An 18,748-nucleotide genomic window follows, 5' to 3' on the forward strand; every position below is an offset into this window, starting at 1 on the left:
CAAATTCATCCAACAAAAGTGACAGTAGTGATGCTACAAAAACTCTTTACCACAGCAGCCATTTTTTTTCCATTGACCAGAAAGACTGGCAAGACCTAAAAAACCAACAAACACACAGAAAGGGAGGCTTTTCAAAGGTATGCAGTGGACTAATGTGGTAGCCACTGGCATTAAGTCAGTACACCCATTTTGCAGTTTTGGATTTAAGAGGCATACCATCAACACCAGTCAGTCAAGGTCTAAGACGGCTGTATTCTCATGTGCGGCATACTGCCGTTTTAAGGATTGTCCAGTGACTGTGAAAGTGGAGGTTAAAGACGAAAAAACCCTGAAGGCTGATGTGCTTATCCAAGGAGGTGAGGTGTGCCACAACACAAATGAAATTAAAACAAGACCTGTGCGTGGACAGTCCAGAGATGTAATAGCGGAAAAACTTGAAACAAAAGTCCTGGGCTGGATTCTCTAAATCAAAGACCAGAACAAGTTTTTCAAGCAGGGTGTCAGGATGAGGCACCATCTAAAGATGTCTTGAAAAATATTGCCTGGTTCCACAGAAAATAAAAAACAGAGACCTCATTTAAATGAGATGGTCAGTCTGCAAATGTTAGTAGACAGACAGCAAGGACTTCCAAATGAAGTCCTTCAGAGAGTGCTCCTGCATCCAAAAGGGATAATGCTGTGGTCCAAAAAAAAAACCCCTTTCAGTGTTTTCCCAGCGGTGCAAAGATGATATAGTATATTTTGATGCAACTGGAAGCATTATCTCTAAAGATAATGCTTCTGCTACTCCGTACTATGTGTATGAAGTTATAGTGAGAAGTCCCTTCAAGGGATCATCACCTTTACCAACAGCAGCGTGACCATACCACTGCTTCTGTTACATATTTTCTTCAAGCATTTCAAACAGAGCTTACATGAATGGAAGCAGGGCAAACAAAAGGCCAGTAATGATCATGTGTGATGGCTCACTTGTGCTTCTTCAGTCCATTGCTATTACATTCTGCAGAGCAAGTTTGGAAGACCTTTTGAAGCGATACTTCCAGGTTATCACAGGACAGTTAGACACAGACAACTTCAACATACCCATTCTCCACCGGTGTTTAAGTCGCATCATGAAAAACGCAAAGGATCTTTGCAAAAAGAGGTATGTGTGCTACAGTCTGTGAGTACGAGTGCTATTTTTCTGATTTAAGTATTTATGTGGTGTTAGTGTTCTTGCCCTTGTAGTTGATTGTTGAATTGCTATTTCCTCTCTATTAATTTGTGTTTATTTTTTATTATTTTATTTTTTAGTGTTGTTTTTGCTAATGATTAAACTTTGTGTTTAGTATGTATGTTTATATGCTTTTTTTCGCTATAGACTACAGAAACACTACAGATTTGGCATGCACGTATACTGGCCTGTTCTTCAAACTTGAAAGAAATGGATGGCATCATTATATGTGCAACAGTTGTTTTCAAAAGTCCATGCAGTGGAAACACACCTACGGAACCTCAAAATGCTGATCGATCAGACGGGGAATGTGGATGCTGAAGACACAGACATCATTCCAGAGGACTATAAGGTAGATATTAATTGTGTTCATGATATTGTGTGACACCAATAACATCATTTTGTAGTACATTTCTGTGTATTTTTAACACAAAGATCTTCTTTAGTAATAAAAAGGTTGTACTTAGATGATATTTAACTTTTTATTTCAGACAGATATAGGTCATTCATCACTTAATCAGCACTTTGCCAAAGTAATTGCCAGTGCCCCCCTTGATGTGACTGGACCAATGAATGTGTACCATGCCCCAGCATTCATTTCAAGTATTTCAAAGTACTTTCTACCACATGCTACCTTGTGGTCAGGAATGCTGCTTGGTATGTCTTGCTTTGGTAAATCAACACTTATATGTGGGCAGGGATAGCTCAGTAGGTAGAGTGGTAGCCCCATGATCGGAAGGTCGGGGGTTCGATTCCCCTGAACAGCTACCCTGAGGTACCCCTGAACAAGGTACCGTCCCTACACACTGCTCCCCGGGCGCCCAATGGCTCCCCACTGCTTCACTGAGTGAATGGGTTAAATGCAGAGAGGAATTTCCCCACAGGGATCAATAAAGTACACTTTCTTTCTTCGTTCTATATGTAGTTATTGAAGTGCTTTATTGATTAAAAATTCTGTTTTTCTTCAGGAGACCTTGGACAGCATGGGAAAGGCCCAGCGTACAGCTTTCTCAGTAAACTCTACAATCATGTGTTGCAGTTGAAGAAGCAGGTAGAATAAGTTAACACAGTAAATGAAACTGTGGTGGGGCGTGGTCTGTGGTGCCGTGCAGGGAGGGCGGACGCACCTGCACGGCATCCTTAATCATGCCCGCCTAATTAAAAACACGGGGACTCAGGGGTTTGGGTGTGTTGTGGTGTGATGTGAAATCAATAAAATGGCTCTAAATTATGATCTTTGGTCCCGTCCGTATCGGAGCCAGGGAATGGAGGAGCTGGCCCAGAGGGTGGCCGAAATCATGCCCGCCTAGTTAAAAAATAGTCACAACGTGCGCCACGCTTGAGATCGCCGTGCTCGCCAGACCGGCCTCACCACCACCAGAGGCCAGTACACGCCACACCTCTGCCCAGCCACCTGTGAGCTGGGGCTCACGACTGTGCCGGCCGCGCCGGGTGCACCTGCCACGGGTCCGACTTCCGAACCAGCTTGGCCTGCGCCGCTGGTTTCGCTGTGGGCCACCTGAACTCGCACCTCCCCGTCGCTTGGCAGGGGCCTGGGGGCGCCAGCTGTCGGGGCTGATTCCCTCTTCCACTCGCGGTGGGGGAGTAGGTTCGGCCGGATGGCTCCCCAGCCTCAATCGGGCGATGGGGGTATGTGGTGGGGCGTGGTCTGCGGTGCCGTGCAGGGAGGGCGGACGCACCTGCACGGCAAGCCTTATTCGCACCACAGAAACATTACGCTGTATTGGGACAAACTGTAAATGATGTAATTACCATTTTCAGAACTAGACTGAAGACAATCGAACGCAAGGGATCATGGAAAAAAGTCAATGGGACCTGAAAAGGATTCGTTTTGCATGAAGGCGTCTCACTAGACTAGATGACTTTGTGCAGATATATCAAAAGAAACATGATGCTCTTCTCCGAGAATATGGCGATGTAGGGAAACAAAGGAAGAAGGTGAGGTTTAAATAGGAGAAGTAAAGTGCGTTTTTTTCACAACGAAAGTCATTCATACATATTTCTCAAATATGTAATGCATATTCTCATTCCCATTTGAAATTGGCAGTTTTTTGTGCATACTTACTCTAAAATGCCTTTGTTACTGTCGTTGTGACTATGTGTTATTAAAAAACTTTTTCAGAACTGCATTACAAGTGGTGAGAATGACATTTCTGATGTGATAAATCAAGGAGATTGTTTGAGTAACAACTGTAATTCAACAAAAGACAGGAAGCATTAAGCATCTTATGGTCCAATAAATGTTATTTATTTCAAAATTATACACAGCAAATCCAGCATGTCCAAATTAACACTGTCAGATTTGATTTCAACACTTTTAAAGTGTCTATATGGGTCCACACCAGAGAGTGTTAATTTAACTCTTTTTGGAGAGTTGGTATGTTAACTCTGATTTAGTGTTAAACACCAAATCTCTCTGGAGTTGATAATTTAACACTTGGTGTTAAGAGTTTATATATTAACTCTCAAAGAGTATTTTAGTTTAACTACGTAAGAGTTATCTTCTAATTAATTCTAAAAAGCGGGAATTTTACTGTTCTGAACTTCTAGAAATTTCTTTTGGAAATAAACATTTACTAAAAAGACGCAATGGTTTTTGAAAAACATTTATTCTGAACTGTGCACCACAATTTCAAAACATTTTCTGAAAGATGTAACAGTGTACATGTTCTCACTTTCATTAGAATTTCGTTTATCAAAAGGTCTGACATAGGTGAGCTGGTAAATGCAAATAACAGCATTCTCATCACTTATTTCAATAAATACAAAATACAATATGCATGTCCTTCATTCATCACTTTGTGGAACTGCAACGCACTTCTGCTCTCCCCCATATTCCATCTTCACAAGCATATCCTATGTGGAGATTGAATAAAAATTAGTTGACACTAATTAATGGCACAAATCAATTGCAGCACAGTAAAAAAAAAAAAAAAAAAAAAAAAAGGAATCCTTTTTGAGACATTACTTGTGTAAAGTATTTTCCCAAAAGATAAGGACACGGGCAACAGGTAGTACTGAACTAAATGTAAAACCGTGTGCACAAAACTCTGGAGGGATCTAAATGCTAACGTAGAACTCAGTCAGGACATCTGCTACTGCTGTTTGCTCGTTTTTTATGGGAGATCGTTTTCAGGCTTCAAGTAGCACCATTATACCAACATTTCACATTCTAGACATTGTTTTAGGTGTATTTAACCAAAAAAATTTAACCGAAAATTCACATGCAAGCTTTTTTTCAAGGCTGTGGTATTTGCCGAAAACAATACCTTTCAGCTAGCTAAAACAGCGAGCGGTGCTATCAGTGAGCAACACGGCTAATGCCTTTCACACAGCTTTGTCTCAACTCCAAAGAGCCACAGAAGTAAAAGCTAATAATAATAATTGAAACAATCTTTGAAAAAATGACTTACCAAGCATGGCAAACAACTCAAATATGTAGAGCAAAATGTTCTGAAACGGCTTCACTTCAGCTTCGATTGGAGCCGTGCTGGGGGCGGAGTCTGTGAATTTACTCTATTAGTGTCATAGCCCCTGTAGGAGTTCAGAGTTAAGAGGTCAAGAGTTAATGTTTCCATTGTAACACCTCCAGATTTGAAATAGAAACACTCATTTTTAACACTCGATTTTAACTACTATCATTTTACACCTCAGAGTTACATTAAAAGAATGTGACTCTACTTAGAGTAAAATTAACTCTAAGACTACTAACACCAAAACATTTAACACTTTTGAATTTGCTGTGTACTTTTCAGTCTTACCGAGTGGAGACCGAGAAGTGGAAGAAAAAAAGTAGAAAGCAAAAAGGCTTCTGTTACTCCTATGATGGGGAAACGAGTCAAACAGGTAAGGTGTCACCATTTTTTCATCTATGAATTTTTTTTTTTTTTTTTGCCTGTCCCATTTGGCTCTTTTGCCATCAGAATTATTGTCTAAAGGCGAGGAAAGATGCCCAACGGATTTACTTTACCAAATTGACCATCCCAGCCTTGCCGTAATGGTCCATTTGATTCACCTTTTATTGTTTATTTTATTTTCACTTGCTGAATACGGGACAGACTTGACTGGGTGAAAGAAAAGGGAGAAAGAAAGAGGGAAAGAAAAAGAGCTGAGAAGAGGGACGGGGGAGAAGAGCAAAAAACAAAAACCAACAGAATAAGCAGGAAAAAAAAAATACATATATCGATCACCTGGATCACCTGTTGAGAAAGAAAAAAGAACCAAGCAGAAGAAAACAAGAGTAATAGAATAAACAACGTCACAATGATGTATGTGAATATAACAGTAAATACTAAATATTAAACATTATTGTGCAGCACGTAAGATCGACAGCACACAGTGTGCTTTGAGGTAGGAGCCAAAAAGGGTGTAGTTTGTGTGTGTGATCACCCGTGTGTACACCTGTGAGCATGGACGCGCTTGTTTTTAAAAGTTTCCTTCATGTAATGATCTGCTAGAGGGTGTGGGGGGGCCACAGCCCCGTTCTCCAGGGCATGAAGCAGGTATGGAGGAGATCAAGACTCCAGACATCCAGAGGCCCCCAGAACACAAGAGACCAAGGAAGACCAACAGAGGGGCAGCCGTGCCACTGTCCCAGAAAGCGCTGAGGAGAGTCCCAGATGAGGGGTCACTCAGCAGCCGCGGAGCAGAAGCCAGGGGGGGTTGCAGTGACGTGCCCGTGAGCTCCGCCGCCAGCCAGCTGCGCCTGAGTGACCGAGCCCCAGGCCGAGAGGCCGAGGGCACCCCACCTCCGAAGTGGCCCAAGCGAGCCCCAGGCTCCAGGCTCCGATAAGCAGCCACCAAGGAGTGAGCTGGTGTGCACCTGGACGCCCATCCCCGGACACAAAGAACCACCAACGCACCGATGTCTGAGGGAGTCCGCCCCCGGCAGGGAAAGTGGTGGGGGGGGAGATAGGCCTCCAAACCTTGGAGGGCCTGAGATGTCCCCAGAGAGGTGGCGTCTGATACCCAACCTGACATATGGACACAGACATACAGGCACACACAGATACAAACATCCATCCCCACCCTCATGCTCTCATATGCACTTACTCCACACTCAACCAACGTGGAGACAGACATAAAGAGACGCTGTACACACAATCACACTCCCCAAGCGTACTCTACGAACCGGGTCTAGGTACACTTGCCCCTGGAGGGGGGAACTGCACCCAGACCCAGGTGGTGTTACCTTTTTCCCTGCGGTGGGGAGAAGCAGACCGCCCCGACTCCGCAGCAGCAGGGAGGCCCCACACTCCATACCCCAGTCGGACGGCCAACTCCTCCTCCTAGCCCCCCCACTCCAGCAGGCCACAGAGAACGAGGGTGTGAGAAGACTCCAAACCTCCCTCCACCCGCTTATTGTAGTGTTGATGTATGTGTGTTCTAAGGTGCATTTAAAACCCAGGAGGGCATGGAGTTACCTGCCAGAGAGCAGCAGGTAAGCGCATAACCCCTCCCGCTAGCCCTCAATGTCTACATGTATTTAAAATTGAGAGGTGGGCAACGACGCCAGGGGTGAGGTGTACACCCTGATGGTCTTTTAGAGTCCGTGTAGCGTGCCCACCCCCAAGATCCTATATATATATGTGTAATGAGAGTGTGAGTAATGTGAATGTCTAAGTTGTGAGATAAAATTGAGGCAGAGGCAGCCAGAGGGGGACAGAGGGGGGGGGGTTACCTCCTCTGCACCCTTGTGACACACCCCTACTCCAAGGCCCTGCATGTGTGGGTGGTTGTGGTGGAGCGGGAAGAGGGAGGCAGCTGGAGATGGGGTGGGAAGGAAGGGAGGGGCAAGTGACCCCTCCATGGGTTCAGCTCCCCCGCTGACCCCAGTAGGCACCCCCATACTCCGCGACCCGCCAGGGAAAGGGGGCCCAGGCCCATCCGAACCGGGGCCCAGTGCAGCAGCGCCGCCCGGCCCCACAGAGCCTGGGACAGTCCACCCAACCCCACCACAGAGAAAACTGCACCCACCCCGTCATCCACTCATCTTCCAGACTACATAAGACAATAGACGCCCAGGCTGAGATCTTCCTCCACCTCTCCTGTATCTCCCCCTCCTGCAGAGAGAGTTCCTGAAGAGAGGAAAGCTCCTGCAAGGTGTGACAACCTCCCCCACCAGTTGAAGAGCCCCCCCAGGTGGCTCAACGCACCGGCGGCACCCTGCGCCAGGGCTGGGCCCCCATACACCCACCCGCCCACCCACAACGCCGGCAACACACCAACCAGGACCCAAGCCCCCGAGGCCCGGCCAGGGCCCCAGGCCAGAGCCGGAGCGCCCCCAGAACCTCACGCCCGTCCCGGACCCACCCAGGGGCAGCCAGGCTACCAGGTCAGTAACCCCCGTCCGTCAGCACAGACCCTCCCCTAGCCCCGCTGCACGCAGCCACGAGGAAACAGTCACCTAAGAGCCAACAGAGCCCTTAATAGGCCATGACCGCTACACCAGGTTGAGTCCCCCAAGGAAGATGCTCCTGGGGAACCCCCCAATGCCCTAAGCCTGTCCCTACCCCCACACCAATCACAACAGTGAAGGCGGGACCAAACTATGCCCCCCCACCCCCACTAGGTGATGGAGCTGATCAAAGGAGCCCAGAGCGATTGATCTGATGTGGTGGCAGAGGCTGTATCAAGACTAATGTAATCTAATAGATAATTTCTATATTGGTTAGAATTAAGATTATTTTTATTTTTCCAGTTCATGAGGACTGTTTTCTTGGCTATGCATAGGGCAGTGAAAACCATATGGGCTATATTCTTATCTGTAGTGACATTATCTAAGCTGCCCAACAAACACACAAATGTTACATTTCAGACACTTTGATAAGTCTTCACATATCTCGCGCCAAAACTTCTGCACTGGTGGACAGAACCAAAGAGCGTGGATATAATTGTCCGGTGAATTGGTTTGGCAGTGTGAGCAGTTGTTGGTAGACGTAAAGCCCATCTTGAACATCCGATGACCTGTATAGTGCACTCTATGTAGTATTTTTTGAATTGAATTGAATTAATTGAAGACTGGGATTTCTGATTAGATGAAAGGTTTTTAAGCAAATCTGAGACCAGAAGTTTTGGTCTAAGTTAACTGATAAATCCGCTTCCCATTTTGCAATAGGAAGGGATATTGATTCATCTGTTTTAGAAAGTGTTCTGTATATTTTGGAAAGTAATTTGGGGGTTTTAAGAGTAAGAAATTGAACCACACGTGGTGGTGTTTGTAGTTCAACTTGACCTGGTTTAAATTTCTTTTTTATTATGGATTTAATTTGTTGATATTCTAAAAATCTTTTCTTGTTGATCCCAACACAATAATACAGTAAATAATGACCAATGTTGGGAAATTAATTATATAGTAACTTCTTCAAAAAAAGTTACTCAGTTTGGCAAACAACAAAGTTTTTTGCAGCTATTTTTTTTAAATGCAGCCAAGGCGTTTTTTTAAAATAAACATTTCAAACTATTTACAGAACAATCAGCTGTTCTGCATCAAATCTGATGCCACTCAAATGATTTGTGCCACTCCAAAAAATAATATCTGTCCACTATGAGATGAAGGAGAACAACAGACTGATACCTGCAGGCCTGACAACAGGAGATGTATCACTGCTGTAACACCTGTTACATTCAGCAGTCGCCTCATTGTTCTGACACACACAACAAAACTATTGACTACACAACACACTAACTACACAAGATTTGCGCTAAATGTCGCAAATCTCTCACATCTCAAAGCACGCCATCACTCCTAAAACTTCCCCCCCATTTCTTAACAACTAGATGCCACATTGCCATATCATTTTTGATTGGTCGACATGGTACTTTTTTTGGACAAATAGGAGAGGGGCAGCGGGGGAGAGGGGGCGGGGTTGTTTTTGCTCACAGGCTTTCAAGCTTTTTTCCTTATAAAACGCCGTTTTTACCGTTTCTTCCCGCAGTAAATATAAACAACGACAGTATTCAGGAAGAAAACCAAACATTACAGATATTTTTATCATAACTCTGGTTTTACGTGGCCGATCAAGACAATTTAAAAACTGGTATAAAGTCCACACTTTGTCCGTCAGTTGTTCCGTCTGTCCTGCTCACATCTCCAATGGTTGTTCACGTTGTCATTAACGTGGCTTCACTCCACATCAGCCGCTTTGCTAAAACACTGGTGTCGGCATATAAGGACGCTGTCATATTCTGTCAACCACGTTGATTAGCTGCGTATATACGAATGTTGGACGAATTGGCTGGACTATGGGATAAGGTGGCATCGTTCTGATCCCATACGGGAGCAGCCAGTCACTCACTAACACTGCAAAACAGAATTGTTGAAATTTTAATTTCAATTCAGGTTAGATTTTTTTTTTGTGCGTAACACAGATTTTCTGTGCGCAGAGACTGTGCCAGCAGTGTGCAATTGCACACGTGCGCAGCTTAGAGGGAACATTGCCTGCAACCACTTTTCCAAGAATACGCGCTTCTTTTGTGGTTCGGACTCCTTCTGACATTTCTTTGGCGGTGGAGGAACACCAAAGTAATTGCTTAAAGGAGCTTCTTCGACATCTTTAAGAGTTCGAAACAAATGTCTGTCCTCCTCCAGAAAATCTTATGTACGCAAAAACGCGTTGCAACTTCTTATCTTGTGCGCGTTTTTTATTTTGACAGCGAATGCGCACCTGCGGACCATTTATGTGCAGCCCTGGTTGTTTAGCTCGTCATAATGCAGCCACAGAAATTCTTTTGTCCATGAAACCATAAAGCTGCACTTTCTTTTTGCCTTATAGTCTGATTTGTCATAACTTTTCCGTTTTGTGGAAAGCTTTTCTTTGGCTGTCACTTCTTCACCCTGACCTGTCTTATTTGGCTCAGCAGAACTAAAATATATATCCTGCTGCTTTTACACACGCACTCACATAACGCTCAGCGATTCTCTGCGCGATCAACCTCTCACATGTTTAAGCTGCGGGAGATTTCACTTGTCATGTTTGCATAGTAAGCTAACGATTGATAAGACGATGTCAGAGGAATTGGTGTGCAAATTATCGTCACTCACCAATCAGTACTGTCGCTCTCTATACACAGTTCGCGCGATTGCAAAGTGAAAGCAAAAAAAAAAACCCCGCAAATTCAAACGCAATTTCAATATGTCACATATTGACAGTGGCTCACCGATGCCAATGACATAATTACCCAGCTACATTTCCGAAAGAATGCAAAAGCATTGACACATATTTCTCCTTCCTACAATAGGCCGACGGGCAGGGCTGAGATAGATTTTGGTAGCCCGACTGGAAACATCGCTAGCCCCGGGACGTCAATAATCACTGTATTGATCATTCTTAGCCTTTTTATAATGTTATGAATTCTGTATTTTGTTAGTTAAAATTTTTTATTTTTCATTTTATTTTAATATAATTTATACATTTTCTCACCAGGATGAAAAAGAACAACCAGCAACACAAAAAAAGGATAATGTCAGCACAAGTCACGCAAGATGTGGACATTTCAGAGTGGATTGCTGATCTCTGCATGTTTCAAGTGGACGCTGTTGTCAAGGCAACAAATACCAACCTACAGGGTGGGCACATTCACCCACATCTCTGTACATCTACAGGGTGGGCCATTTATATGGATTCACCGTAATAACATGGGAATGGTTGGTGATATTAAAGTCCTGTTTGTGGCACATTAGTATATGTGAGGGGGCAAACTCCTCAAGATGGGTGGTGACCATGGTGGCCATTTAGAAGTCGGCCATCTTGGATACAACTTTTGTTTTTTTTTTTTCCCCAATAGGAAGAGGGCCATGTGACACATCAAACTTATTGGTAATGTCACAAGAAAAACAATGGTGTGCTTGGTTTCAACGTAACTTTATCCTTTCATGAGTGCAGAAGGCGACTACAAATGTTGTGCATGCTAAATAAACAGATAAAATGATCCCCGCTGTCAGACAGAGGAAAGTAATTAATGTTAGCACTTTAAACATTGTTGAGCTGGATATGGCCGTGTTGTTTGTGTTGAGATTATTCCTTGGTCATTTGGTGACAACAGGATACAGAGTCAGAGGGCTCTGTGTGAACCTGTGATGGCACAAGTGCTAACAATAAATTGTGCGTTTTTATTTTACTTTGAGGGAGAAACAGGAAGTTGGTACATGCAAGAATGAAATGTCCCCAGTAACTAGAATAGAATAGCTCTTTAGTCACTGTGCTGGGTGTGATGACCCAGTGTTTGTGTCTTTGGCTTAATAGTCTTTGAGTGTTTTCATTTAAGCTCTTATTGATCGTAGTTCTCCCTCGGTGTTTCATCTTAGCCTGTGTATCGTCCGTCTGTGTTTTCTGTGTCGGTCCATGTCGAGTCACCCTTGTCTCCATGTTGGCTTGTCTTCTGTCTCCCCGTCACTGTTAGTTACTCTTGTCTCTGTCTCCCTGTCTGCAGCGTGTCCTTGTCGAGTCTCCGTGCCTTTCACTTTGATAGTCTTGTGTGCTTCGTTAATGTTTTCAGTTCAGGGCCAGTGGGTGACCAAAATGAAAGGGAATCGGACACTGATGAGGAAGAGGGTCGGCCACCCACAGAAGGGAGGAATTGAAGGGATCGGGACGACGAGCTGCTCAAGCTCATCAAAGAGGATATGCAGCATCAAAGGGAGGCCGAGGACAGAACGGCGCAGGAGAGCTGGGAGCGGATGGACTGACTCCCCCCCCCCCAAATTGTGGAACATTTAGTCTCTAAATGAGAGATGCTTTCCTTTGAATCTTTTCGTTACATTGTGATATTTGTATTGTAAGTTAAGAGTCTTGTGGTCTCAATGAATTGATTGAAACAAACAGTAATTATCACTGAACCCATTTTATTAACATGTATGAACACAATGCTAACTCTGGGTGAATGGAAAATGAGATTCAGTCAATAACAACTTGAACCTAAACTTTAAGAATTCTGGGAACAAGGAGCAGAGACGGGAAACAGACAGCACGAGGGGACGACACGACACTGACAGAGAGAAACACAGCGCTCAAAAACACTGAGGGATAACGAGGGGATGGGACACAGGAGGAGAGCACAGCTGGGACTGATCACACATGACAAGACTAAGAGGAGACAAGGCCAGAGACACAGACCTGACACAAGGGACCGCCAAAGTAAAATGACAAACATAAACATGACAAAAAAGAAAAATAAATAAATAAAAATAATAATAGAAAAATAATTTTAAAAAGAAAACTCAAAAAACTAACAAACACAAAACATAAACACGGAGTCACCAGACACACAGGATTAAGCTGAGTGACCTGTTCCTGCACTAGGGCTGCCACAAACGATTATTTTGACAGTCGACTAATCAGATCATCATCCATTGGACGTAAAACGTACAGCTTATTGCACCAGCAGCATCTGCTCTTATATAACTATCATTAGCTTACAGCTTTAAGTGTTTAAGGTCTGTGCTAACTAAAAATAAAGACAAGATGATAGTTTATTAAATTTTAATGACATTTACAGATTGTTTCGGTCAAGTTTAATAAACTCCTTGCTATCTAAAATATAACGGGACACCGGAGTAAATCCTCGAGCATCTCACACTTCTGATAATCAGCTGTCTGCTTGACGTTTATTCAGCTGTGTAAAAACTATAACTTTAATCTCAGCCAAACTGATTTACTCAGGAACAAATAAAATACTAAAAAAAGCCAAACAATAACATTTTAAGTTATCTAAGTGACTTATATATCATGTTTAACCTGAGTAGCGAAAGACGGCAGTGGGTTTGAAAATGATTTGCCGGGAGTCCAGTGTTCTCACGGCTCTAGTTAGCCTAGTCCCCGGCTAGCTATCGAGCTAGTGGCTAACAGACGTCTCCGAAAACGTTGCAGCGCTTTTGAAAATATGTGGCGTCTTGATAAACAGCAGATATTTGAGGTTTACACAGCTACATTCTCGCCTGAAAATATGTTAAACGTTTATTTTGTGACCCAGAAAGAATAATAAGAGTAATATTAAAACTAACTAGCTGTAAAAAGCTTCAGGAGCTTACAGGAAGTCTCTGGCACTGTACTGAGGCAGATGAAGGCCTGAGATCCTCCGGGTTGAAAAAAGGGTCCAGGACTGGGACACTCAGGTTAATCCTGCAGTATCAGGGTCTCGTCTGCTTAAGGAAAAGGTGGAGAACAACATAAACAGTGGAAGAGCATGATTTCATTTATTTTAAGGGATCCAAGCATTATTCTGATTTTTAGGCTTACGTAAAATACACTAATGCGCTGTGACTTATATTTTACACACTTCATCTGTGTAACTAAGCTTGTCGTGTTACTTGTTTCAGCTTCAGCATTTTTACTGCTGTTCTATGCACACAAACATGTTACAAGATCCAATGAATGATAAGAAATAAATAGAACATGTTCTCCTCTCAGTTTCAAGGACATTTAGTTTATTTTATATAATATGGTGAATGTGTACGAATGACCAGCAATCATTCAGTCAGTGACATTATCCGTTAAATTAGCTAAGTAATTCCTAAATGTGTGTAGTTTAGGGTAGATTATTTTACCTGCATATGACTGGCTCTGATGAGGCTAACGTACGAGCAACATTTCTCAGTCCATTTTTCAGTTTTTGCGCTTTGGCGTTAGTGAGCGGACAAAAATGGAAGTAAGGGCGGACTTGAAGCTAGAAGGCTGTCCAATTTCACAGCTGCTCAGTTCCGTCCTACCCGGCCGTCGAAGGATCCTATGAAGCATCCTTCCCCTGAATTTGGACAGCAATTTTGCAGGGCTCTAGCTCCTCCTGTTCCTCCGTGCACAAAGGCGGAGGTAGTGGTCTTGCTGCTGAGTTGTTGCCCTCCTACGGCCTCCACGTCTCCTGATGTACTGGCCTGTCTCCTGGTAGCGCCTCCATGCTCTGGACACGACACTGACAGACACAGAAAACCTTCACAGCTCGCATTGATGTGCCATCCTGGATGAGCTGCACTACCTGTAGTACTACTGTACTACCTGTAGGCTCCGTCTCATGCTACCACTAGAATAAAATCTCTTGGGTTTATCTAAGGACACTGGACATTTGTGATGTAAGTTAAGAGTCTTATGGGCTCAATAAACTGAAACAGTAATTGTCACTGAGCCCATTTTATTAACATGTATGAACACAATGCTAACTCTGGTTGAATGGAAAAGGATATTCAGTCAATAACAATAGAGTACATATCAGTAACAATAAAATAAGACTATTTTTAATGCACCAACAACATTTGAAGACAGAATAAAATATTTGCAGCCATTGAAGCGGCTGTAGCAGGATGCAGGACACTCAGACGGAGGAGTAAACTCAAAGAGGCTGTTTTTTTTATTGCAGTTACAGGACAAAGCTCCATAAACAATAAACCTGCAAAAACAAACCAAAACTTGAACCTAAACTTTAAGAATTCTGGAGACGAGAGACGAGGAGCGGAGAGGGAAACAGACACTGCTAGCATCATGGGCAGGTTTTTGACGGGGCTCCCACACAAACACAAAGCAGGAGATGAAGCATCGCCAAATATGTTTCCAAGCCAACTTCCCTCCAAGCCAAAGACTAGAAAATATGATGAAGCATATCTTCCCTTTGGCTTCACCTGCACAAGTGCCGAGGTAGGTCTCCCCGACAGAATTGGTTTCCCCTGCGTCGGGAGCAGCGCTGGGCTGTTCAAATCACGGACAAACAGGATCCCATATTCTTGAGTTTTAGTTCACAAACACAAAACTAACTACTCGTGAAATTTTGGAGATGTTTGCTCTTTATACAGTAAAGTTACAGCGGGATACAAATAACATCAGGCTGATCCTGCCGCAGTTTGTTCCTCCTTTCAAATCACGGACAAACAGCATCCCACAGCTGTTTGTGGTTTTAAACCCGCTTTTTCTTTTTAATGTTGAATATTATTACACAGGAGAAAAAAACCCAACTACACGTAAAATAATGACGCCATAAAGATGGTTTGTTTTTCTGTTATTTAAGGCTACGTCCACACGTACACGGGTATTTATGAAAAGTCAAGAACAGCGACCCAAAACGCCGTTTACGTGTGGATTAAAGGCCCAAATGCATAGAAAAGCTGCGTTTTCTAAAATACCCGTGTAGGTGTGGATGGAGTGTAAAAGAGTTAGATTACTTTATTGCTCCCTCTAATTGATTACAGTTTACTTTTATTTATTTAATTGTTTAAAAAAGGTTTGAGGTGTGAAATAAACTGCAAAGCAATAAATGGTTGGATGAAGGATGGGTTTGTGGGGGGAGATTTTCTTGTAAAACAAAGGGGGGCCCAGCGAAAAAAAGATTGGGAACCAGTGGCACAGATACTGGGAAGTGGTCTGTGGTGACCACCTGCTGAACCACTCCTTTATTATTGGAGATGTCTCGCTAATTTCCACCTGTTGTCGATTCAATTTGCACAACAGCAGGTGAAACTGTCAGCCAGTGTTGCTTCCTGAGTGGACAGTTTGATTTCACAGAAGTGTGATTGACTCATAGTTATGTTGTGTTTATTCTTTGGAGCAGTGTATATTCAAAAGAAGAGAGGGGCAGATTTTTCTTAGTGCACAATACTAACTGTTTACCTGCTAAACATCAGGTGCTACTAAATTAAAAAAAATTAAATGCAACTCAATCACATTATGTTTCTTATATTTCTCGTACAACACTTAATATAAACATTAAGTGTGACAGTCGTAGCTTGGCCCATCAGAGGGTGAAATTAAGTGTGCAAAATGTGTTATTTTGCAAAGTGCTCTCTCGGGCTCCTAAATCATGTATAGCATCGAGGTCATTTCTTTTGAATTCTTTTTATAATCCCTTCTTCTGAAATATAAGATCCTCTCTTGGTTTTAATGGTACTTTGGATTTCCTTACTTTCTGTTGCACTCCCAATCCTAAATAGATGCTGACACAGTAACATGGAGGAGGGAGAGAAGTTGGCAAGGACTACTACAAATAAACCTAATGCCTAACAATGAAACATGTAAAATAAGAATAAAGATAAAAGATGAAGTAACACGTGTCTGCTTTCGTTCTTTGTTTACTCCAGACTGCATGAACACAATATGACTAGATAAAAATTCACATTCATAAAAATCATCTAATGTCACTGTGTGTGTCTCTTCTTTTTATGAAAGCCGACTGACACTCATCATCTGTGTTAAACATTCATTTAAACGTTTGCATAAACGTGAGCCAATAATTTATAATCATTGCACAGAAGGGTTATGGGTCTCCAAATATCCCAAAGAAGTTTGTCTTTGTTGGGTTTTGGGATTAAAGTGATGAGACCTTGTTTCACTGATGAGATACATTCTAAGTATGTAAATAGTAAATACACCGTTAGCCCATCAATTCCTGGTGGTTTACCCCTGGGGCATTTGTTCGATTGCCTTGTCCAGCTCTTCAGTTACAAGTTTACCCTCCATACGATCCTTCACACCTTTGTCCAATGTTCCAATAAACCCTCTAAGACACAGGTGTCAAACTCCAGGCCTCGGGGGCCGGGGTCCTGCAGGTTTTAGATGTGTCCTTGATCCAACACAGCTGATTTAAATGGCCAAACGACCTCCTCAACATGTCTTGAAGTTCTCCAGAGGCCTGGTAATGAACTAATCATGTGATTCAGGTGTGTTGACCCAGGGTGAGATCTAAAACCTGCAGGACACCGGCCCTTGAGGCCTTGAATTCGACACCCCAGCTCTAAGACTTTCCAGAAACACATTCTCTGCTGAATAGTTTGACTTGTAAATGTTACTGTAAAATTGAACTGTTTCCTCATTTACTTTGTCTTGGTCCTCAGTCAGACCCCCTTGATATCCAGTGATTGAATCTTCGTTTTTGCTTGTCTGTGTTTCTCTAAATTAAAGAAGCAGGAAGAGTTTTTCTCACCCTCTTCAACCCATCAGGCTCTTAAACGAACATAGGCGCCGTTAGCTTTCTCTAAGAACAGTTTGCCCACTTGAGTTTAAAACTTGTTTAGATGTATTTGTTTGTCCAGTGATAAATCCTGTTTGCAGCATAACCTGTTAATTCTCTCAGTAATGGTTTGTTGCTCCTGTCCTTTCTCTTTAGCAGTGGATTTGCTCATTTGAATTGCCATCTGTTTAACTTGGAATTTAAACCATTCCCATTTGTTGATTTGGGCCATTAGATTTCTCACTTCAAGGCAGAAGTTGTCATTATGCAGAAGGCTGTTGATAAATTTGCCTCCGCCAAATGGGTCTCCTTGGAGATCTTTTCGGAGAAGCCTTCCTTGAAGCGGATGGAAACAGGACAGTTATCAAAAAAAAAAAAGATAATTACGGTAGAGTTGGTGTCCTGTTAGTTCTTCTGTAGTTGGTTGACGTGCACAAAAAACGGTTATTGCTTTTTATAATTTCACAGTTTCAGGACAAAAGAAAACCAAAAACGTTCGGACCCATGCAGTAAGGTTGCTAGTCACTCTGCCATCTTGGATCCTCCCCAGAAATGTAATTATTGACAAGAGTGAACGAGCACTGATAGTGTCATCTACAGCTGTGGCCAAACGTTTAGAGGGTCTCGAACTCCAGTCCTCGAGGGCCGCTGTCCTGAAGCTTTTCCATGTGTCCCTGTTGCAACACGCCTGAGTAAAATGAGTAAAATTAGCAAGAGTATAGAACTTGACTGCATGCTGAAGTGGCAACCCCTAACCCTACTCAAGTAAATTTAAGTTACTGTAAGTGTTTGGAAAAATATACTTCTAAAAGTACTTTTATTGCACCATGTTCATTCACTCATGCTGCTGTAACATGAATCCAATGGCTGAATCACCACCTCAGCATGCAGTCACGTTCTATAGTCTTGCTAATGACCTACTAATTGTATTCAGGCGTGTTGCAACAGAGACACATGGAAAAGCTTCAGGACAGCGGCCCTCGAGGACTGGAGTTCGAGACCCCTGGTTTAGAGAATGTGAAGTGTTGGGTTTTTTCACAAAGTTTGCTGCTTCACTGACAGTCGTATATCATATCATTTCAAACAGGGGTGATCCAGTAATGCTGCACTAATGAATTAGACTAATGTTAACTATTCACTTTAGCTAAAGTTATTAAGTTAGCTACAGAGTTGGGATGCTGTAAGACATAAATAAACCTAAATTACAATGGTTTAGATATTAATTTGCATGTTTCCCTACTGTAGTGGTCTCTGCAAGCATACAGGGCTCTGAGAGTGTACAAGACGCGACTTTGGAAACAGTCGATCATGTTTGCAAAGCTGAACCCAGGGCTAACTATGCTAAATTAGTGTTTTTTAGCTAACAGCTACAATAAGCTTAACGGTTACTGTTAGGCTATCATTTGTTTACATGATGCTTTTTCTTATACAGATAATACATTTATTATCAACCTGAGAGTTAATCTGCTGGTCATTTGAAATGACGAATGACTTCTGAATACTTAATCTGTGCCCTGCTCCAGCTCTAGATGCTGTAGGTCTGCTCAGTAACACTCAGCAGGTACAACGTAGCTCTTTTCAAACCAATAC

At 42.9% G+C, this 18,748-nt stretch overlaps 1 pseudogene; it reads left to right on the plus strand.

Annotated features, from left to right (window-relative positions):
- Positions 1-441: 441 nt before the first annotated feature.
- On the plus strand, positions 442-11,749 carry LOC146510829 (uncharacterized; annotated as a pseudogene).
- The last annotated feature ends 6,999 nt before the right edge of the window (positions 11,750-18,748 follow it).

This window comes from Neolamprologus multifasciatus, chromosome 9 (genome assembly GCF_963576455.1).
Source record: "Neolamprologus multifasciatus chromosome 9, fNeoMul1.2, whole genome shotgun sequence".
NCBI lineage: Eukaryota > Metazoa > Chordata > Actinopteri > Cichliformes > Cichlidae > Neolamprologus > Neolamprologus multifasciatus.